This window comes from Mus musculus, chromosome 15, assembly GCF_000001635.26.
Source record: "Mus musculus strain C57BL/6J chromosome 15, GRCm38.p6 C57BL/6J".
NCBI lineage: Eukaryota > Metazoa > Chordata > Mammalia > Rodentia > Muridae > Mus > Mus musculus.
Window position 1 is genome coordinate 87,775,886 of NC_000081.6, and position 20,314 is coordinate 87,796,199.

General features: G+C 44.4%; 1 non-coding gene across 1 annotated transcript; it reads right to left on the reverse strand.

Annotated features, from left to right (window-relative positions):
* Positions 1-19,964: 19,964 nt before the first annotated feature.
* Positions 19,965-20,058, reverse strand: Mir6393 (microRNA 6393). Its single transcript, NR_105817.1, has one exon. It is a non-coding gene; the product is annotated as a microRNA 6393 (primary transcript).
* Between the last annotated feature and the right edge of the window lie 256 nt (positions 20,059-20,314).

Here is a 20,314-nt window from a genome sequence, read left to right on the forward strand (position 1 = left end):
ACATATTTAATGCACAATATTATGAATTATCATATTGACATCCTAGAACCTTCCCTGCCCCAATCTACCATAGCAGTCTCAATGGCATCACACAGACTGGGAAGGATAAGCGCCAGTTCCTCCATGTTTTGTGGGGCTGAAGGTCCAAAAGGAGATACTGGAGTTTTTTCTATTGGGGGTGCTTTCCTGTGTACAAGGCACAAACCCCCCACATATGCACCACCACACACAAAATAAAATCCATAAGTAAATGTGATAAATATGTAATAAATTTAGGCAAGTGTATACGTTGTAATGTGAGGGATAGCACTTTGTATGTAACACTTTCAGAAAAGACTTGAGGACTGGTTAAAAGTGTTTTCTCCTTATGAAACCTCTGTCCAGTTCCTTTATAAATTGCCCAAAGATGTTAAAATATAAGGAGTGCGACGCTGACCATTTCTATGTATCTTCTATAGTTTTCCTGAATGCTTATAAATAGCTACACATTAAATTGTTCTTTTAAATTCATGGTTTTCTTCATCTCTTTGTTGAGTTATAAATAACCAAATAGACATGAAAACTTCCTAGTTTGCAGGATGTATCTTACTGTAGTTTCCCAGTGTCTGTATCACATACCTTTATTGCTGGTAGACAGGTTTGTTTTATTAATGCTCTCCATCTGTAAAGCTTAACCCTTTTTGATATTTAGTTTTATACTTGCTCATATATGTGTATGTGTGCACACATGTGTGAAGGTGCCTTATGAGCCCAGAAAAGTGTTTCAGGTCCCCTAGTACTGGAGTTAATGGCAGTTATGAGTGACCTGAGGTGGGTGAGGGATTTGAACTCTGGTCCTCCAGAAGAGTTGTGAGCGCAGTCTGTCTCCCAGCTCTGTTCCTGTTTTTAGATATGCCATTGGAATTTTTGGCTGTTGTTGCTTGTTTTACCTTTGTGCATTCCTCTGCATCGCTCTGCTCTTGGATTTCTAAAACGATTTGAAGCATACATTTTTATCCTCTGGCTTGGAGCCCTGAATGCCTGCCCTGTACTTCAGCTGCTGTTTTCTGACTCAGGGTGCATCTGCAGTGTCTCAGTCTGCTCCGAGTGGACGCTGTGCTTTCTGTGAACTCTAGACAGTCCCTCCCCTTTCACTAGGGTATTTTATTCTATCATTTTGTGGACTTCTTCCAGTGCTGAAAAGCCCCCAAGACAATGCAACCATCTTCCCTTTTTCTCATTAGATATGTTCACTTCAAAGGAGAACAGGTTTCTTCTATTTACCCACCTAGTTGTTTGTTCTGCCAATTGTCACTGGTTCCTGGGGACACTGAGTTCCCATCCAACAGGATCTTGCCATGGCCCAGAGGACGCCCCCCCCCCCAGCTCCTCCCTGCTTCTCTCCTGGAGGTCTCCTGGCAACAAATGCTCCTGTTTTCTTTCTTCAGAAAATGAGGATGGCTTGCCTTTGTTCCTGAAGGATTGTTAGATCTAGGTGGTTTTGTTGTTTGTTTCATTTCTCTCTCCTTCCTCTCTCTAAGCACTCTAAGGATGCTGAGGCATATTCCCAGACTGCTCCTCGTGAGAGGAAGGTGTGTCTGCTGACTTGCTCTCTTCTGCTTGGACGCACCATTTGTCTCTAGTTAACCTCAACAGCTTCTCTTCATCTTTTCTCACCCAAAATTTCATTTGGGATGCCTACTCGTACATGCTCTTGTTGTTTTTTTTTTTTTTAAGTCTTTCTGGAATTCTTGCATATATAAATTCATGTATTTCACCAGATTTATGAATTGTGGTTCCTGAAGATTAAAATACCATTCTGTCCTGATTAGTCTTTTAACTTAAAAATGATATTTTGTCTCTTTTCTTAATTTTTATTCATCTTGAGGATTTCTTCTGTCATCTCCTTTCATCCAGTCACTTACATTTCCTTTATTATTATTTTCTGACCTAAATTCTATGCTTTTAGGAAAAATGATTTTGAATTATGTATACATGGTGTGTGTGTGTGTGTGTGTGTGTGTGTGTGTGTGTGTGTGTGTGTGTGTGTGAGTGTGTGTGTGTGTAGTATACATGTACATTCAGTGCTTGTAGAGTCTAGAAGAAGGTGGTAGATACCCTGAAGTGGAGCCACAGGCTATGGTGAGTGGCCTAATGTCGGTTTTGGGAACTGAACTTAGGTCTTCTGCAAGAGAACACTGCTCTTAACTGCCAGGCCATCTCTCTAGCCCTGTGTGGTTTCTTTCATATGTGTTATTGATTTGATCACATTTCCTGTATTTTGTTATTATTTAAGCCATCTGTTTATCCTTCAGGGACATTTATGATTTCCCTCATCAATAGACTTACACCTTAGGGTTTTGTTTCTTTTGTTTGGATGCAGAGAGTCTGTGGGGTGTTTCATTAATTTGAACAATTTCAGTTCAGTAAAGTAATTATCTTGATACACTTTGCCTAATTTTCTTGTCTTACTTCACTGGATTGGAGTATCCTTAACCAGCTGCAAATTTTAAACAGAAAGTTTCTGGAAGAAGTGTGATCAGAGAGGACCTGCCGTAGGTGAGGGACACTCTCTACTGTGCAAGCCTCAGTCATATCTTCTGAATAAAAGTGGGGTGAGAGTCTTAAATGCACCACCATGCATCTATTCCAATAACTGTGTAGGTTTTATGTGGTGAGCCATGACATGAGGGGTTAACACAGTCTTTTACCCCTCAGAAAATCCAATTTGCTCATGAGTCATTTTTCAATGGGTTACTGCACTTGAATTGTTAATATTTTGAATGGTATTTAAAAGTCTATGCCCATTAATTATATTGTCCCATGATTTCCATTCTTATGATACTTTTGCCTGGCAGAGGATCAAGATTAGATTCATGTCATAAAGTAAGTTCAGTCGTTTTTTTATTGTCTGGAAAATCCTTTATGAATTGGAATGATCTATTCCTTGACTACTTGGTAGATGTTGCCCATAAAACCACTCATGCCTTAAGAAAAAAAAACAAAACCAAACACAGCATAGATGGTTTTATAAACAAAAATCGTTCCATTCACTTAACTGCTATAGGTCTACCTAGGCTTGCCATTTCTTTTGAGGTCATGTTTTTCTTTGAAGTTATAATTTTCTGGCAATAAGTTTAAGTTTTTACATATACCAGGTGGGAAAAATCTGTTTGTAGAATTATCTTAACTTCAGTGTGTGTCTGTGAACTGTATCATGCATTCAGAGCTGTGTGAGGGTAGTTTAAGGAAGCATGAAACATGGTGTACTCACACTGCCCAGTCCCGTGTAGACAGCTTGATCATGACTTATCATGCTGTGTCCATGCTTTAGACACAGCACAGCTCATTCTGTACCACTGTGTCTCCATCTTTTTTGTATTTTGCAATGATGTCATGCTCACAGACGATATTCTGTATCACACCATTATTTTGTTTGCTTCACACTGTGCTGAGAGCTGATGGACTCTTAGAGTTGACTTTCTTGTCTCTCCCATGTACACTTAGACACAATCGCATGCAATTTTGGCATAGAGCATCAGCATCCTATGGTGTATGGTCTCAATTCCTATATTCCATTTGTAATGTTTTAAAATCTTTTTTATGTGTTTAAGTTGCTTGCACTTTTTTAGATGTGCCAGACAAATACAACCTTTCCTCCAGCTAGTTTGTATTTTCCACTTCCTCCTTTCTGAAACTTTCATTTTGTTTTTAATTTAATGCCACAAGGATGGCTCATTTCTCTCACACATTTCCAGGATTCTATCCTTCCCTTTTCTATCAAAGTTCGTTGGCTTATATAATAGGCATGCTTTCGACATTGGGCTTATGCCTACTTGGTAAAAACACTTCTTGCTTTGCTAGAATTGGTTTGCATTGAGTGTTTTCTGTGCATGTGCAACTTCATGGTAGGTGATTCTGTTCCCTGTGTCTGAATGCTCTATTTTCCTTCATTTCTTGCTTCCTCTGAAAAGCAAATCCCTCTGTGTTTCATTTAGGAAGAATTGGAACCAAGCCTAGAAGTTTTTACAGAAAGCGGCCACTGGAAACTGAAAGGTATATGTGGTGGGTTCAGATTAGCAGTGACTTTAGCCAAGGGACCAGTAGCTCAAAGAGGGGCTCAATGTGGAGAATGGTCTGTGCTCATCTCATGTCTTCTCTCTCATATCACTTGCTCAGTCTTTATTAGGTAAAATCACCTTCAGAACAGTGGGCTGGGAGAAAATGCAAGGCATGTAAAAGGCTTCCATCATTACTGGTGTGGTTATTTTTATATATTTTCCTGGTAATGTTAACAGTAAAAAATAAAGCCCTGCATTTGTTATTTTATTCATGAATCTTAAGCAATGTCTACTGACCTGAGCTGACAATGGTATTGGGTCTTTGTCACTGTCAACCACCCTCGCTTGCCTTTCTAGCCACCCACTGTGTAGTCACATTGTTGTTTTCACAGCACTATCACTCAGTATACTGACTGCCCACCCCAATCAATAGTTCTATGCTTTGATTCTTAGTGCTGACTGATAAGACTTCATAACAAACTCACTATATATATATATATACATATATATATATATATGTATATATATATATATGTATATATATATTTGCTACAGATTCTTTATTGAGCTCTTATCTGGATAACTTATTTCATTTTTGTCTTTAAAAGCTTGTGGGTAATCTTGTCTTTGATGGATGAGCTATTACTTCACTTTCTACCTGGGTGATAGCTTAGCTGGATATAAAATTTTTGAGCCCCATTTTAATTCTACTGAAGTCTTTATGAATATGGTTCCATACTCTTTTGACACTGAAAGAGTCTACAGAAAATTCCAAAGAGAGCTCAATATTGTCCTCCATATTGACTACATGTTTGGAGCAGTGAATCCATGCAAGAGTATTTATCTCTCATTTCTAATAATTCCACTCTTTTATGGTTAACAATTAAATTATATACTACATGTTATGTAATTGTACCTATAAAATGTAATTACAGACATATATTTGAATATGTGCACATATATTCATGTATACAAACGTAAAGACATAATCATATAAAGAAAATTTCTTTTTCTTTTGGAGCTATGGTATGATTCTGACCTGCTTCAGTTCCCTTGTGTTCTTTATGCCAATCTTTCCCTTACTACTCATCCACTCACAGAGTGCATCGAAGATGGCTTCCTCTGTTGTAGCTGTTATGCCTTTCCCCTTCTGTCACAGCTAATTTCTGTCTCTTTTGTTACTGCTTTCAGGGCCTCTGGTGTTTTGTTTTTCTAAGGCTTCAATTTCCTAAGTCATTATAACTTAAAAATAAAGCTAGTCTTTTTACTTGCGTGTGATGAGATGTCTCCTCCTAATGTTTTTCAATCTGATCTCAGGTCAAACATTTCTGTGGTAGATGGTTAATTTCCTCTTCTACATTATTTCTGTTTTTTTTTTTTTCTTGTTATCTCTATTTTTGTTTGGATGAGAAGAGATACTTTCAGTCCAGATGTTCACAGAAACAGGGTAGAAAAAAAGCCTAAAGTTAATGCTAAGCTACTGGCTTACCTTCTCTCTCTGACTCACAGTCTTGTCTGAGTCAGCCCATGTATGAAAATGTGTATGTGTATGTCTGTGTCTCTATAACTGTGTATCTGTCTCTCTCTACATACACATATCTTTGTGTGCGCCTATGTGTCTGTCTCTCTTTGCATACATGTGTCTATATATACACATCTCTCTGTCTGTGTGTCTGGGCAAGTGCACACATGGTATATGATCTGAGTTCTACCTGCAATTGGCCTTCATACTTGTTATCAACACTTCCTGATCTGAAGGTCTTCTATAGTCCTTCTGGGTCCCTAACTGAGGACTAATTGTCCTTGTTGAAGTGTCAGACTTTCCTCATCCATCCCTCTTTCAGTGTGCATGGTCTTATGGAATCTATGGAAACATGTTTTCCTATTCTATCCACAGGAACAGCATCAGAATGCTGTGCCTCTTGGGAGTACACATCGAGCTCCACCACCTTTCTTGGTACTGCAGAGAGGGCCTGGGTTGTCCTGCCTTGTTAATTGTGCCCTCTCTGTTTTTTTGATTTTGTAAATGCATTGAAGACTGAGTGTCACTTATGTCCAATCTTGTGGCAGACTATGTTTTTTATATCTTTGCCCTCCTTTTCCTTTACATGGCTACTTAGGGGTGAAGGGAGTGAAATCAAACAGCAAATCCCATTTGGGGTGTGGTCCCTGCTTCTAAGGCATCATGGACCTCAGAGTTTACAGGTGAGAACATGGGGTGCTCTTTCCACAGCTGCTCTGGGTATGGGAGATAGATCATCAAGTAAACACAACCAGTTTCCTTTCTTCTGGAATTTACCATTGCTCGGTGTGTTAGAGAGGCAGAAGATACTATAAGGAAAATAGAATAAGTAAATGTACTTGGCACTGGGATGTGGGTGGTGAAGTATGGGTGCTGAGGACTGGGTACTAGGATGCTGGGTGCTGAGCTGGGATATGGGAGATATGAGGTACTAATGTGAGTGCTTGGATGGCTGCTGAGCTCTGAGTGGGCAATGATGGTAGCGGATTGGTACATGGAGTAGTGTGTTGACCATGGATTGTGGTGTGTTGATCATGGATGGTGGTGTGTTGACTCATGTATGTTGGAGTTTCTGGGGCTTCACTCCCCAGGAGGCTAATGCAGGCACTGAAGGAAATGGTCCCTAAACTTGCTCTGGTTTCCATGGTGCTCTGGGAACTGCTCAATCCCCACAAACATACTCCTAGCACACAGTGAAGCTTTGGTGGCATACCTTTGTGGAAGGTACTTTTGACATGAGTCATAGGTTGTGCCCTCAAAAGGAATGATAGACTTCTTCCACTCCACACCATAAAATGGCTCAAGTCATGATATTTGCAATAGCCAAGGACTCCAGTGGATCTGTGGTTCTCATTTTTCACAGTAAAACTAATGTGGACAACCCTGATTTTCAGTTTCCTAAACTGTGACCTAAGCAGACAGTCTTTGCGTTCGTTGTCTCTGGCATGATGTTATGTAATGGTTTCCTCAATGATTAGCTTCAATAAGTTCCTGAAACCAAACAGATTGACTAGGCTCCTCCCTGCCAGAATAAACAAAAAATCTGAGCGTCTTCCACTCAGAAGAGTAAAGCCAAACTGCAAAGAAGACTCTGAGAACAGACCTGCTGCCTGGAAGAAGCAGAAATCAGCTGAGCTACCTGGAAGACGTTTAGACCAACGGAGTCGCTTGGGAAGGACAGTCTCCAACCTGTACAGACTGTGCAGTGTGTTCCAGGTCCCCAACTCTGTGACCTGTCACTCATCTGGGATGGGCTTTGGTGATGTAGCTGCTTTTGTGTTGTTTCTGGTCCTGTAACTAACCCCGTACCCATATTCCTGTAAAACAAAACAAAACAAAACAAAAACAAAAACAAAAACAAAAACAAAAACAAAACAATAAAAGTCCTGGCTCACCAAATTGGGCTTTGGTGGTATCTGTACTTTGATCTGTTTGGGGGATCCTATCTGGGGTTAGTAGACATATGTTGCATAACACATGCCACTGTAGCAACATGAAAGTGATACTCCATGGCAGAAGGAAAAGGGAGGTGGGCCGGAAGGAAAGGGTTTGTGTGTGGAGGGGAGTCTCCTGACCTAGCACAGCAGGGATGCTAGGGTATGGGGTGGGAGCTGCAGGTGAGGTGTTATAGTGATGGAATATGAAGCCCTGGAGGACTGAGGGTCACTGAGAACTCTGGCTGTCATTGGAAGGGAGGAGATCCACCATGGGACTCGTCAGAGCAGTGGTATGTTCTGAGTAAGAGTCACAGCTCCCTTTGGGTAAGGAGGTGAGGGGGAGTCCCTGACTGATGGAAAAACTAAGGCAAGTTGGAGATAACCTGAATGGGATCAGGACAGAGTCAGGGACTGTCCGTGCTGATGCACTTGTCAAATGTCCAGGAAGACCGTCCCCTAGAAGAGTATCTTGCTCTTGTGGCCAGTGCGCCCAATGTCCTGGTGAAAAGAGCCCAGGAGAAGCAATGGGCAGAGTGCTACTCCCTGCAGTAGGAAAGAAGGGGATGTTGGGGAGATTAACCCACCCATTTCCATGCTAAGATGCCCACTTACCCGTGGATGGTAGCTGATGTCAAACCATAAAATGGACCATTTGCCTTTATTTTCCTGTAACCTTGGACACTGCAAAACTCTGAGCAACTTGCTTGAAATTTAACTGAACATCAGCAAAGTGCCTGGCTCGACAAGTTTCACTGACCCGAGAGTCTGGTTTGGTCTTGGCTCTTCCCACCCCTGAACTGCGGCTGTGGATCCTGCCAGGGTGAAGCCTGGAGGGACTGGTGCAGTCCTGTCTGCAAGCTTTCCCTCTTGTTCCTAAGAGGCTAGAGGAGATCTTGGTCCAGCAAGGTGGTTGTGAGGTGAAGTTAAACTTTGTGTGCTTGTATGTATTTATGTATGTACACATATTTGTGGGTCGTTGTGCATATTTGCGCACCTGTGTGTGAAGACCAGAGATAAACATCAGGTTTCTTTCTCACTTATTCCCTACATTATATTCTTGAGGCAGGGTCTCTTACTGTCCTAATTAAGGCTATTATTGCTGTAAGGAAACACCATATTAAAAGCAACTTACAGAGGAAAACACTTTCTTTGGCTTTCGCTTTCATATCATTAGTCATCGATGAAGGGAGTCAGGACCGGAACTCAAGCAGGGTAGGAACCTAGAGGCAGGAGCTGATACAGAGGCCATGAAGAGTGCTGCTTACTGGCTTGCTCAGCCTGCTTTTTTTTTATAGAACCCAAGACCACCAGTCAATGGATGGGGAAACCCACAATGGTCCATGATCTCTCATATAACTCAATAATTAAGAAAATGCTCTACAGGCTTGCCTACAACCCATCTCAAGGGGACATTTTCTCAACTGAGGCTCTTCTCAGACGACTATAGGTTATATCAAGTTGACATAAGGTTTGGTGGCATGGGGGCTAGAGAGATGGCTCAGTGGTTAAGAGCACTGACTGCTCTTCTGGAGGTCCTGAGTTCAATTTCCAGCAACCACATGGTGGCTCACAACCATCTATAATGAGATCTGATGCCCTCTTCTGGTGTGTCTGAAGACAGCTACATTGTATTTACCTATAATAAATAAATAAGTCTTTAAAAGAAAAAGATTTGGTAGCATGAACCTGTAATTTACCAGTTTCCTGTACTGGCTGTCAGTGAGCCCCAGGAATCCCTTTGTTTTCAGCTTTCCAGTACTCGGGTTCTAGGTGCACAGCACTGTACTTGGCCTCCAGGGGAGTAAGGTAGATAGAAGTCAGATCCTCAGGATTGTACAGCAAGCCCTTTATCAGCTGATGCCTCTTCCCTGATCTGAAACTGTATTTAATTTCAACCCTCAAAAGCAACCCTGTTTCAAGGCTAGAGATGCCAAGTCAGAGGGGGAAGTCTGCATTGTGATGGAAACAGGTCTTCTTGCCTACTGAGTGTTTGTGATAGGTAGGGCAGCTCAAACCTCCATCCTAGGGAATAAGAGCTCACTGAGAAGCTCCATGTGGTCATTGGTGACTGGTGGGCTACAGAGATCAGCTGAGATGTGAGAAGGAAAAGAAAGAACAGAAGCAAATATGAATGCCAGACACTGTGGTACATGCCTGTAGTCTAGATACTTGGGAGCTGAGGCAGGAGCATTGCTTCAGTCAGGAGTTTCCAGACAACAGGGACATATATACAGAGCTCTGGTCTCACAAAACAGAGGGGAAAATCAATGATTTTTTTTTAATATTTTTATGTGCATGATGTTTTGCCTTCATGGGTGTCTTTGTAATACAAGTGGTGCCCATGGAGCCCAGAAGAGAGAATTGGATCCCCTGGAACTGAAGTTACTGACGGTTGTTAGCCATCATGTGGGTCCTGGGAACTCAGCCTGAGTCCTCTGCAAGAGCAACAACTGCTCTTAGTTGCTGAGTCATCTTCCCAGCATCTCAGTCATCTATCCCTTGCCTTGGGGCAAGGAGGGACTGAGATCCTCCCCTCTGCCCAAACACTGCAATCATGGTTATTCCCTTATCCGTGAAGAAAGTCTCCAGACAGTGCTGGGCTCAGTTTCAGTTTGTTCCTGAGCACACCTTTTCAGAGTTCAAACCATCAGTTGGGCACAGGAAATATCAACAGCTGCCAATAATGAGGTAGAATAATTCTGATATCTTGTAATGAAAGAGAATTAAAAGCGTGAATTATTTATTTCTGCAAACTCCCATTCATCTTCCGGGATGAAGGTTGGCTGCAGTTAACTGAAACCTGGGGAGCAAAGCCATGGTCAGAAGCCTGCATCCGAGTCTCTGTATGAAGATTTATATGGATTCTAAACACCCTGTGCAGCTGGTGAGAAGCCAGTCTGGCTTTCCTGGGGATTGGAGGCTGTGACAGCGTCTCTTGGGGGAAAAGCAAATTGTATTTTGTGCATTTTATGGGAGAGAACCTGCATCTTTCCTGTGAGCCTGGAATATTCTAGCACATGATAGATACTCCATTAGTATCTATGTAATGACTGGGTATGTACCATGTACCTGCTGATACTCTGTGATCTTCATAGACCTTTCTATCTATCATTGAAACGTCGTTCCGTGTTGATAAGTGAAGGTCATCTCACTATTTAAAATGGGCGGAAGGGTCCATCCCATGTGAGTCACCCCTTCTCATTTGTATTTATGGCTCCTTCATTTGTTGTGAGGTAAGCATGGCAGCATTTTGGTCCTTTACCTTCGCTTAATAATTGTGTAACGAAAAAACTCTTGGCAGTGGCATCACTGGGCAGAAAGGCATGAAAAGGCTGTGTGTTCTAAAGCCAGATGTGTGCTGCCAAGTCACCCTCCAGGAAGAGACACTCTGACCCACCCGCCAGCCATACAGCAGGCAGGAGGATACCTGATACCCAATCTTCACTTGGTGCCGAATTGGGGATTATAATTCTTCTTAATCTTTGCCAGTTTGCAAAATGGAAAAGATATCCATCCCTCTGTGGTTTTAATTCACATGCCTTTGATCACCATAGCGTTTGAACACCTTATCATGCCTACATCTACTGGCCTCTAAGGCTAGTACACTTGAACATTTATAACGCCATTTTAAAAGCCAAGTAACTTGCTATAGTCAGAGGTAACCAACCAGGGAACCAGGGCCAGTTTAGAGAGAAGGTTCAGATCACTGACTGCTCCGTAGCCAGCTTACCACCAGGCCTTCTCCCTCTGTATTGCAAGTAGGGTCAGGTTCTCTCTCAGGAACACAGGCTTCAAGACCCAGCAGGGTGGCCTGGCAAGCCTTCACTCCAGAAAATTTGCATTTCAATAGGGAACTCTGTTCAAGCCAAGGAGAGACTGACCTGCACCTCTGACCACAGCTGGTCAGGCTCTGTCACAGGCTCCTTTCACACCTTCCACATAGCCTGGCTTGCACTGACCCCATCTTCAGCCATCTCCAAGGCCAGCTCCAGCCAAATGCATCCATCCCGGCTCCACCCCTCCTCATTCTACAAGCCGGTGCCCCCTCCCCCCCACTTTACATATGTGATTTTCTGATCAGTCACATAGAGTTCATTAAATGGGAGATAGAGTTTTTCATAAAATAGTAGCAAAATCTTGGATTATTAATTTCAATTTTTTTTAAAAAAAAAGAGTCATCTTGGTGATGAGAAGCATCCGATTATCAACCTCATCAAGTGTTTGAGAAGAGAGTTTATGGCCCAACAGAGGATCCCCAGAGATGCCTCAGCCACCCCAGAGCAGGAGCACAACAGGCAGGTACTCAAATAAAGCACACTGTGTGCCTGAAACAGAGAGGCTGTTTCTCAGCAACCACCAGATCAGGCACTGCTATAGACAGAGAACAGGGTCCATTCAGGGTCTCCTCTGGGATAATCTATTCACAGAGGTGACCAACTCCTCCTTCTATTAAGCAGTGATAACCCACTGCTCCCTACCCCCACCCCAGTCCTACATAGTTCTCTGCAAGCCCTGGTGCTTGGAAAGCCTGCTGTGTTGGTTCCACTTAGACTAGTACCTACTTCAAGGTTGTCCCCACTCCTCTGTGTCCACATGGTAGATCAGGTATGTGCACTCTCAGTGTGATGGTTTGTATATGCTTAGCCCAGGGAGTGGCACTATTAGAAGGAGTGGCCCTGTTGGAGTAGGTGTAGCCTTGTTGGAGTAGGTGTGTCACTGTGTGTGTGTATTTTAATACCATCATCCTAGCTGCCTGGAAGCCAATATTCTGCTAGCAGCCTTCAAATGAAGATGTAGAACTCTCAGCTCCTTCTGTACTATGCCTGCCTGGATGCTGCCATGTTCCCGCTTTGATGATACTAGACTGAATCCCTGAACCTGTAAGCCAGCCTCAATTAAATGTTGTCCTTTATAAGACTTGCCTTGGTCATGGTGTCTGTTCACGGCAGTAAAACCCTAACTAAAGCACTTAGTGAAGCCGTGAGCTAGGATAGAACATGCATCCTTATGGTCGTGTAGCTCTTTTGCCTTGTGACCTTAGAAATATTGCTTGTTTTCCTCCTAGGAAGCAAGGATTTTTGAAACCCAGTCACAGCAGTGGGTAGGGTAATAGAAATCAGACTGAATGCAGAGCCTCATCTGTGCTGGGAAACAAAGAACCTTTGCCTCCCAGAACAGTCCTGAATCTCATGAACATAGAGGGGTACACAGAGAGATGCAGGTGGAATGAACTCGGGTCCTCCATGCATCTGTGCATTTTCTGGAATTATGGGACTGGCCACTTCAGGATGGCTGGAGACACCCCTCAACTTATGAACTCGAGTCTTCAGTTTTGTTCAGGGCCCATCCCTCCTGCTGACTTCCATCTTGCCCAGAATCCATTGTTCCTGCTGTTCTGGTGATGAAGGGCAAGAGCAGCTTCACAGGGTGTAGGTTCTAGTCACCTAGTTTGCTTTTCCTGGCTCTGGAGCAAGGACTGAAGCAGAAGGCAAGCAGGAGAGCTCTTTATCCTTTCCTAAGGTTGAAGATCCATGATGCTATGGACAAAGCCATGGGGAAAGCCAGCTTCTTTTTGATGCTCCCAGCCAGACCAGGAACCTCCTCAGAGGATAGTAGCTCTGCTCTCCAGAGTAGGAGACAGCCCTTGTTGAGCTGCTAGTTCTAAAGTTCTCCCCAGGTGGAAATTTGAAGCTAAGGGCTGGGAAGCATAGTCCTGGCATCATCTAGTTAATCATGGTAGGAGCAGGTCTAGCTAGTTCCTTGTAAACATAGGAGATACTGTCTTCCTGGACAAAAGTGCTAGATATGGATTTTTCCATAATTGCAAGTTGGCAGACCTTGCTTCCTATGTGCAGCTGAAGGTGAGCCATTTCTGGGAGAGTGGCCTGAGACCCGGGAGAGCCTGGGATCTTAGTCCCAGAGTGTGGCTCTCTTCTGCCACCCCAACTCTTGGTTCAGCTAACAGATGATATAAATGAGCTGTTCTTAATAGCTTTGCACACACGATGGAAGGACTGATTTAGCACACTAAAGCAGGCAACAGGAGACCAGGAGGTGGGGGTGGGTACAAATAAGTCTGGAAGCAGTACCTTGACCCTGAAGGTCTAGCCAAGGGAGAAGAAATAGACTCCAGCCCCACTCTGTGGTGGAGCCTGACTCACAGGATAAGATGCTGCTAGTTTTCTGGAATCCTGAGGTCTGGTGGCTGTGCAAGATGGTACCCTGCGGGAGGGCTGGGGTGAAGCCACAGACTCTTCCATCCCTGACAGAGATGGAGGGACTGAAAAACACTCCTTGCTCTGTGACATGAAGGAGCAACCCAGAGAGACTTGTTCATTATCTTCAGACACTGACTGAGAAGGGAGCTGTGAGAAACCAGCTGGAAGGAGGTGAGGAGCCAGTCAAGAGGGATGGGCACAGCCCAGGTCGGTGCAGACACAGTTTTGAAGAGGGAAAAACCGAGGTTGGATGTATGCTTTCTCTGGATGGCCGGTGACTCTGGAGTTGGATGCCCCTAATAGAAGTCTGGCTGTGTATAGGCAGGGAGCAAGGTTCTCTGGTGTCATCTGGTTCTCTGGGTTTGGTAGCCCAACTCTGAACTTGCTGTCTTTTTTCTCTGTTTCACATTCCAGCCTGGGCACAGTAGGGGATGCTCATTCCCTGGACAAACCTCACAACCGAGATTGGAAGTTTGGGAAGGTTGGAACCGAGAAGCCAGAAGGGTGGACTAGGGTCATCCTATAGCCACAGAGACAAATGTAAGGTTTGATAGACTGTTGTCACATGGGGCCATGGCCTCAATTCTTAAAAATAGTTTTAAATTTTTTGGACAGCTTTAGAGTTGCAAAACTCTGGAAAGAGAGCAGAGAGAATTCTTCTGCCCCACACCCTGTTTCCCTGGCTGGTTATGGTTGATGGGGCAAGGCTACAACCACATGTCACTCACCCAAGTGCCTGCTGTTTTTCTATTCCTTTGTTCTGTGTCTTTGTTCAGGGATCAGAGGACATTTAATGGTTAGAGCACCTTTAGGTCTGCCTGATTGTTATAGTTGCTCAGGCTTCTCATCTTCTGTGGTTTGTTCTGAGGGGTGTCGGTTACGAAGTTGTGGGCCTCCCCTGACTGGGATTCACTTGGCATTTCCTTGTAGACTTTGCTGTGTTTAAGAGAGGACTTTCTATAACATTATGTGCAGAATAAAAATTCAACTTGAAATATTGCAGGGGTATGGCCCCTCCTCACCTCTTAGGAGTGGGGTTGCCTGGCCTCCCTGTTCCATATTCTTTGTAATGGGGTGGCAGTCTGTGGCCAAGGCTTTAGGGCTAAGACAGCATTCTACTTCATCGGAGGTGGGTAGGAAACCTATAAAAATCACCTGGTAATTGCTCTGCACAGATCTCTCTATCCCCACCACCACCATCACCATTCTTTTATTTTTTTAAGTTTTATTATTTATTCATACCAGCACAGACTCATGGGTAAATACCCATTTTATGGTTTTGGGTAGTTTTGTATGAACTTTATCTCACAGTTCAAATAATTCTAGCTCTGGCATTAGGACCTCTCTTAGTTACCTCCCCTTCCCCTTTTATACACCCTCCTTAGTGTGTGTGTGTGTGTGTGTGTGTGTGTGTGTGGTGTTTCTTGCATGTATATATGTGTGCATATGCGTATGTGTGCACATGTATGAAATATATGTATTTTCATGCATGTGTGATGTGTATGTGTATACGCATGTATGTATGTGCGTTTTCATGTGATTGACATCCTTGTTAAGGACATCTACATGCTCTGGCCACATCAAGGCTCCTTTGAGGTCACTGAAATGTGACCTTGCTGCATCTTTCAAGAGTCATGAAGTTTCACCCCACACTTACTTTCAGGAGCACAGTCTGGGGAGCACTGATCTCAGGAGGAGGAGGAGGCAGCAGCATGTTGAAGAATCTTCACACAGAAGAAGGCTAGAGCAGATGAGTGGAGTGTGCCCCCCTTCACCTGTATCTTCTCTACTTTACACAGTGCTGACAAAGACACCTGGGCCTTTTCTGTGTCCCCAGTGCCATCAGGCACAGCAGCTCTTCTGAGTAATGCAAGCCCCTGGTCTGCATGCGAGACTCAGGTTCGGGCTCCAGAAAAAGTGGAAGGAAGGGGACATGCTCCTAGTGGAAACTTCTGAGAGTTCCTGGCAGCTGGATCTCCTGAGGAAGTTTATAGAGTATGGAATAGAAAGCTACATTTATGTTTTTATTGATATACTCTATTTTGATTATTTGTCTCTTTAATTCTACTTATTGCCCATTTTGTCTGTCTTTGATTATCTAAATATCTATCATCTATTTGGGTAATTATCTATCAAATATATACATACATATAATATGTATATAATCTGTATTACATATTAATCATTTCTCTATTGCCTTTTGTGTATCTATCATCAACCATCTATTTGTTTATTTATTATAAATGTATCTTTTGTCATCTACCTCTTGGCATATCTATTTATCTATCATCAATCTACCACCTATCTATTTATCTCTTTATCTGTCTTCTATCTCAAACTATCCATCCATCTTCATCTATCTATATCTGTCCTACCTCTTTACTTATCTGCTTCAATAGATGCTCACCATCATCCTGGCATTTGTTCCTTTGCCCACGTGCCCAGAGGCTTATGGGAAGTGAATGAACAAATGGGCAGCAAAAGTCACATGGATGGCTGCAGTTATTTTTTATGAGCTCCATAGCTCTGCACATTCAACTGCACCCAGTTCTGATGCTTTCAGAAGAGGGAATACGGTGTTTTGCATTGCTGGGACATTTGAACTTTCAAGGACAATATCCTCCACAATAATGTGAGCTGCACATCAAGTGCCTTTCTGCTGTCTGCAGAGAATTTTACCTATTGGCTTCTGGTGGTTTCCTTAAGAAGCACCACAGACAATACAAGACATGGAGGCAGCTCCGGACTGTAATCACAGCACTTGGAAGGTTGAGGTAGGAAGACAACCATGAGTTCAAAGCCAGTTGGACTACACAGTATAAACCAATATGCTCCCAGGCCAGCCTGAGCTAAGATGTGAGGCTTTGTCATCTCTCTAACTCTTCCACAAAGTGCCTAAAGTGGACGGTGTCGCCACAGGAGTTTAACTTCACACAGCCCTGGAATGTTGTAAGTCCCAGGCAAGTTACCATAGGCTTAGGTCTGGGAAGGAAGAGTAGCTTGGGCTCTCCTTTGCTTCAGAATTAGGAAGGGGTTTTCTGCATATGTGTGTGAGCCCAATCTCCACACCCCCTTTGCCATTAGCTCCTCTGGGACTGGGTCCCACCCTGAACCAACAAGATAGTGAAGGATATGTGCACAGCTTTGTTTCTAAGCAAGGCTACACAAGGAGTGTTGGGGAATCTTGCTATTAGGGTAGCAGTCCCCCAGTCCCCCATGACTGAATGGCTTTCTGAGCTTGGAGAAGGGGGGTCACAAAGGAAGTTCTGTGGATAAGGCTCATAACACATGGGCAGTGAGGAAGGCACAGAGCCACTCCTGACACTGGAAGTCAGAGTGAGACTCTCAGCAGGATCCGTTTGATACCAGGAGTCTCAGATGGATGTTCTTTTGGTTCTGCAGCTCTGGGGGTGGCAGGCAAGGCTCTGCGACCAGCCCCATCGTGCAGCATCCCAGATACCAAGTTCTCTTCCTTAATGTGGAAATGGAGACCAGAGGACAGGGAAGTGCCTCATTCAGGCAGGAATTGGGAGGTGTCTGCCTGGAGGTGACCTGACCTTGGTAGAGGACTGGGGAAGGAGCCAGGGGAAGATATGATCTTGGGCAAACCTGATCCACTAGGGGCAGGAGATATCTGGCCCATAGGAAGGACAAGAACAGGAATGAAACAGAGTTTCTGCTCCATCTCTGGTGCTACCCAGAGAGTGAATAGGATACATGGGGAGGGGTGTTCTGCCTCTGATACCCATGAGAGACTATCAGATAGAATGAACTCAACCAAGTACATCCTGATGAAGAGATGATCACCAGACGTTGTTATCATGTGCGTGCTTCATGAAGTAGGGCAAATGTTTATTATTATTATTTTTCTCCAGGAAACCCAGTATAGAGTCCCATGGTCTTCTCATGACTGGTGATCTTTCAGTGGCTCTGGGAGCCTCAGCTGCTCATATGATGTTCTGGGCACTGCCAATTGCAGTAGACCACCATCTCTCAAAATCACCACAGGGACAAAGATTCTTCTCACTTTCTGGATTTCTCCAAAGTCCCATCACAGGCTTCACAACTGCATCATGAGCCAGAGCTAGTGCATCTAGTCCTACTAGGTGGGCTCTGTGCATGCTAATTCCACTCTATTCATGGGGTATCATAGGGAACCCTCATGGAGTCTACACCAGGCCAGGCCAGATGCCTGGGTTACACAGACAACCCCAGCATCCCTGGAAGACCTGCCCCTGTCTATTTCTGCAGACATGAGTCTACGCCCCCAGGGTACGTCTCATCTGGTGCTGCTTACCACCTTCCTACAGAGAAGACCTGGGCAAAGCTGATTCTTTACCCAGATCCTTGAGCCTGAATTCCACAACAAGCCAGGGCTGAGCTGGGTGTAGCAGGACTCCTGTTTCTTCCTTCCTTCCACATTGGCTGGGTTGCTCTTGTTAACTTAATCTGCGTGGCTCCTGGGCTTCCTTCTCTCTCTCTCTCTCTCTCTCTCTCTCTCTCTCTCTCTCTCTCTCTCTCTCTCTCTCTCCTTCCCTCTCTCTCTCTCTCTCTCCCTCCCTCTCTCTTTCTCTCTCTCTTCCTCTCTCTCTCCCCCTCTCTCTTTCTCTCTCCCTCTCTCTCCCTCCCCCTCTCTCTTTCTCTTTCTCTCTCTCTTTCTCTCTCTCTCTTCCTCTCTCTCTCTCTCTCTCTCACACACACACACACACACACACACACACACACACACACACACACACACACACAAATGGCCTTATATACCCAGGCCAAAGGGTCCATTCAGCACTCACAATCTCCTCTTGGGAACCATCTAGAGCAGCGTTTCTCGACCTGTGTGTGTCAACCTCTTTAGGGGTCACATTATCAGATGTCCTGTATATCAGATATTTACATTACAATTTATAACAGTATTAAAATTATAGTTAAGAAGTAAGAGCAAAATAACTTTATGGTTCTGGGTATCATGTACCATGTAGGGACACAGGATAGATGAATCCTTTTGTGTGAAATGTCCTAAAATACGTGTGGGATTTACAGTATTTGGATGCCTGGTGTCCCTTCTGTAGGCATGTCCCTCCTGCCCTCTCATCCATGTTCCTCACAATTGTGGACATGTCCTTTTGATCCTTTCTCTGGTTGAATGTCCCTAACCCCATAGTCAACTATGTTGGGTGCCAAATTCCCCTCCAGCATCTCTGTCTCTGCTGTCTTTGCTGCCTGCCTGCAATGATCATCTTGTTTAGCAAAATGTCACTGAACTTGTCATTGCAATGAGAGGAAGCAACAGCACACCAGCTTCTCAGGAGACTGACAGGTATCCAGGTATCCAGGATCCAATCACAGACTTTCCGTGAAAGAATCACTATGACTGACTGCTAATGACTCTGTAATTTGATTGGTGGAGGCGGGGCTGGGAGTGACCTTTACTTTATAATCAACAAAGTTCATATGCCCGAGAGTCTGGGGTACAGACCCTCTGTAGGGTGTCACGATATGAAGCTGAGACTGCCTGAATCCTAAGCCAGTGATACTTTCATGTCTCCAGTGCCAAAATCACATGACCAAACACCCAGGGACAGTCCCCACTTGGCATCGTACCCAGGAACCATCCACGGGGTCTGTACTTCGAGCCCCTGCCATTTACCTGGGGTTTCTCACAGTTCATAAGAGGAAACAACCTGACATGCCTCCGATAGCTCAGTGCCCATCTGAGCATCTAAGAGTTGGCCTTGACGTGACAGCATTGGCATGAGAAGCAGCCACTGCCCTGTATCCTTTGGGATCTTCTGGAAGAGCTATGGAAGGCGTAACATTTCCAAAATGGCTCAGTTTAAAGTATATGGTGGAGTTGAGGACACTCTCTTGAGCCCTTCCCAGCCCTTGGTTGGGCTGTAGCTTGGTCCATGGCACATACCTGTTTAGGCAGAGAGGCAGCCATCTCCTTTGGTCCAGGCAAGTCTATGAGTGTCCATGAGGCAGGGCAGATGTAATAGCAGGGAAGATGGCATGTGACTCTCTGCTGGGAGCAAGAAACAGATCTGTAACTGAACCATATTGTTTAGGGACAAATGGGCTTTGATCTCTACCTGGGACATCTTCAGAAATGTCCAAGTGTACAAGTGAGGACTCTGAACAGCTTATATGACCTAACCATGGCCTCATGGAAGCCCCTGGCCAGTCTGTGGGTGACCTCCAATCAGCTGGGCCTGGCTTGCTTTTGTCTAGGCCAGAGCAGGATCGTTTAATCAGCCAGGCCAACAGTGACACTTGGAGTGACAAATGAACTCATTAAGGAGATAGATAGTCAGCCCACTGCACTCAGTGTGCTTCGTGGGCAGGGCAGAAGGAGCTGGCAACTTTGCCAAGACAGGGCAGAGCGCACAAAACCCAGAGGAGGGCAGCCTCCTGCCAAGCCTGCAACATCTGTCTCTGTGGGAGGCTTGGGACATTGCAGGACAGAGCTTCCCTGTGGTTGGAAGGGGAGAAAGGAATGGCCCCACGACAAGGCAAGGTAGCAGGGTTTGACAGGCAGGCACTGATACAGACCTGTTCCGTGCCAGTGCCTCCTTCAGTACTGGTTGCTGCTTGGATTTCTAA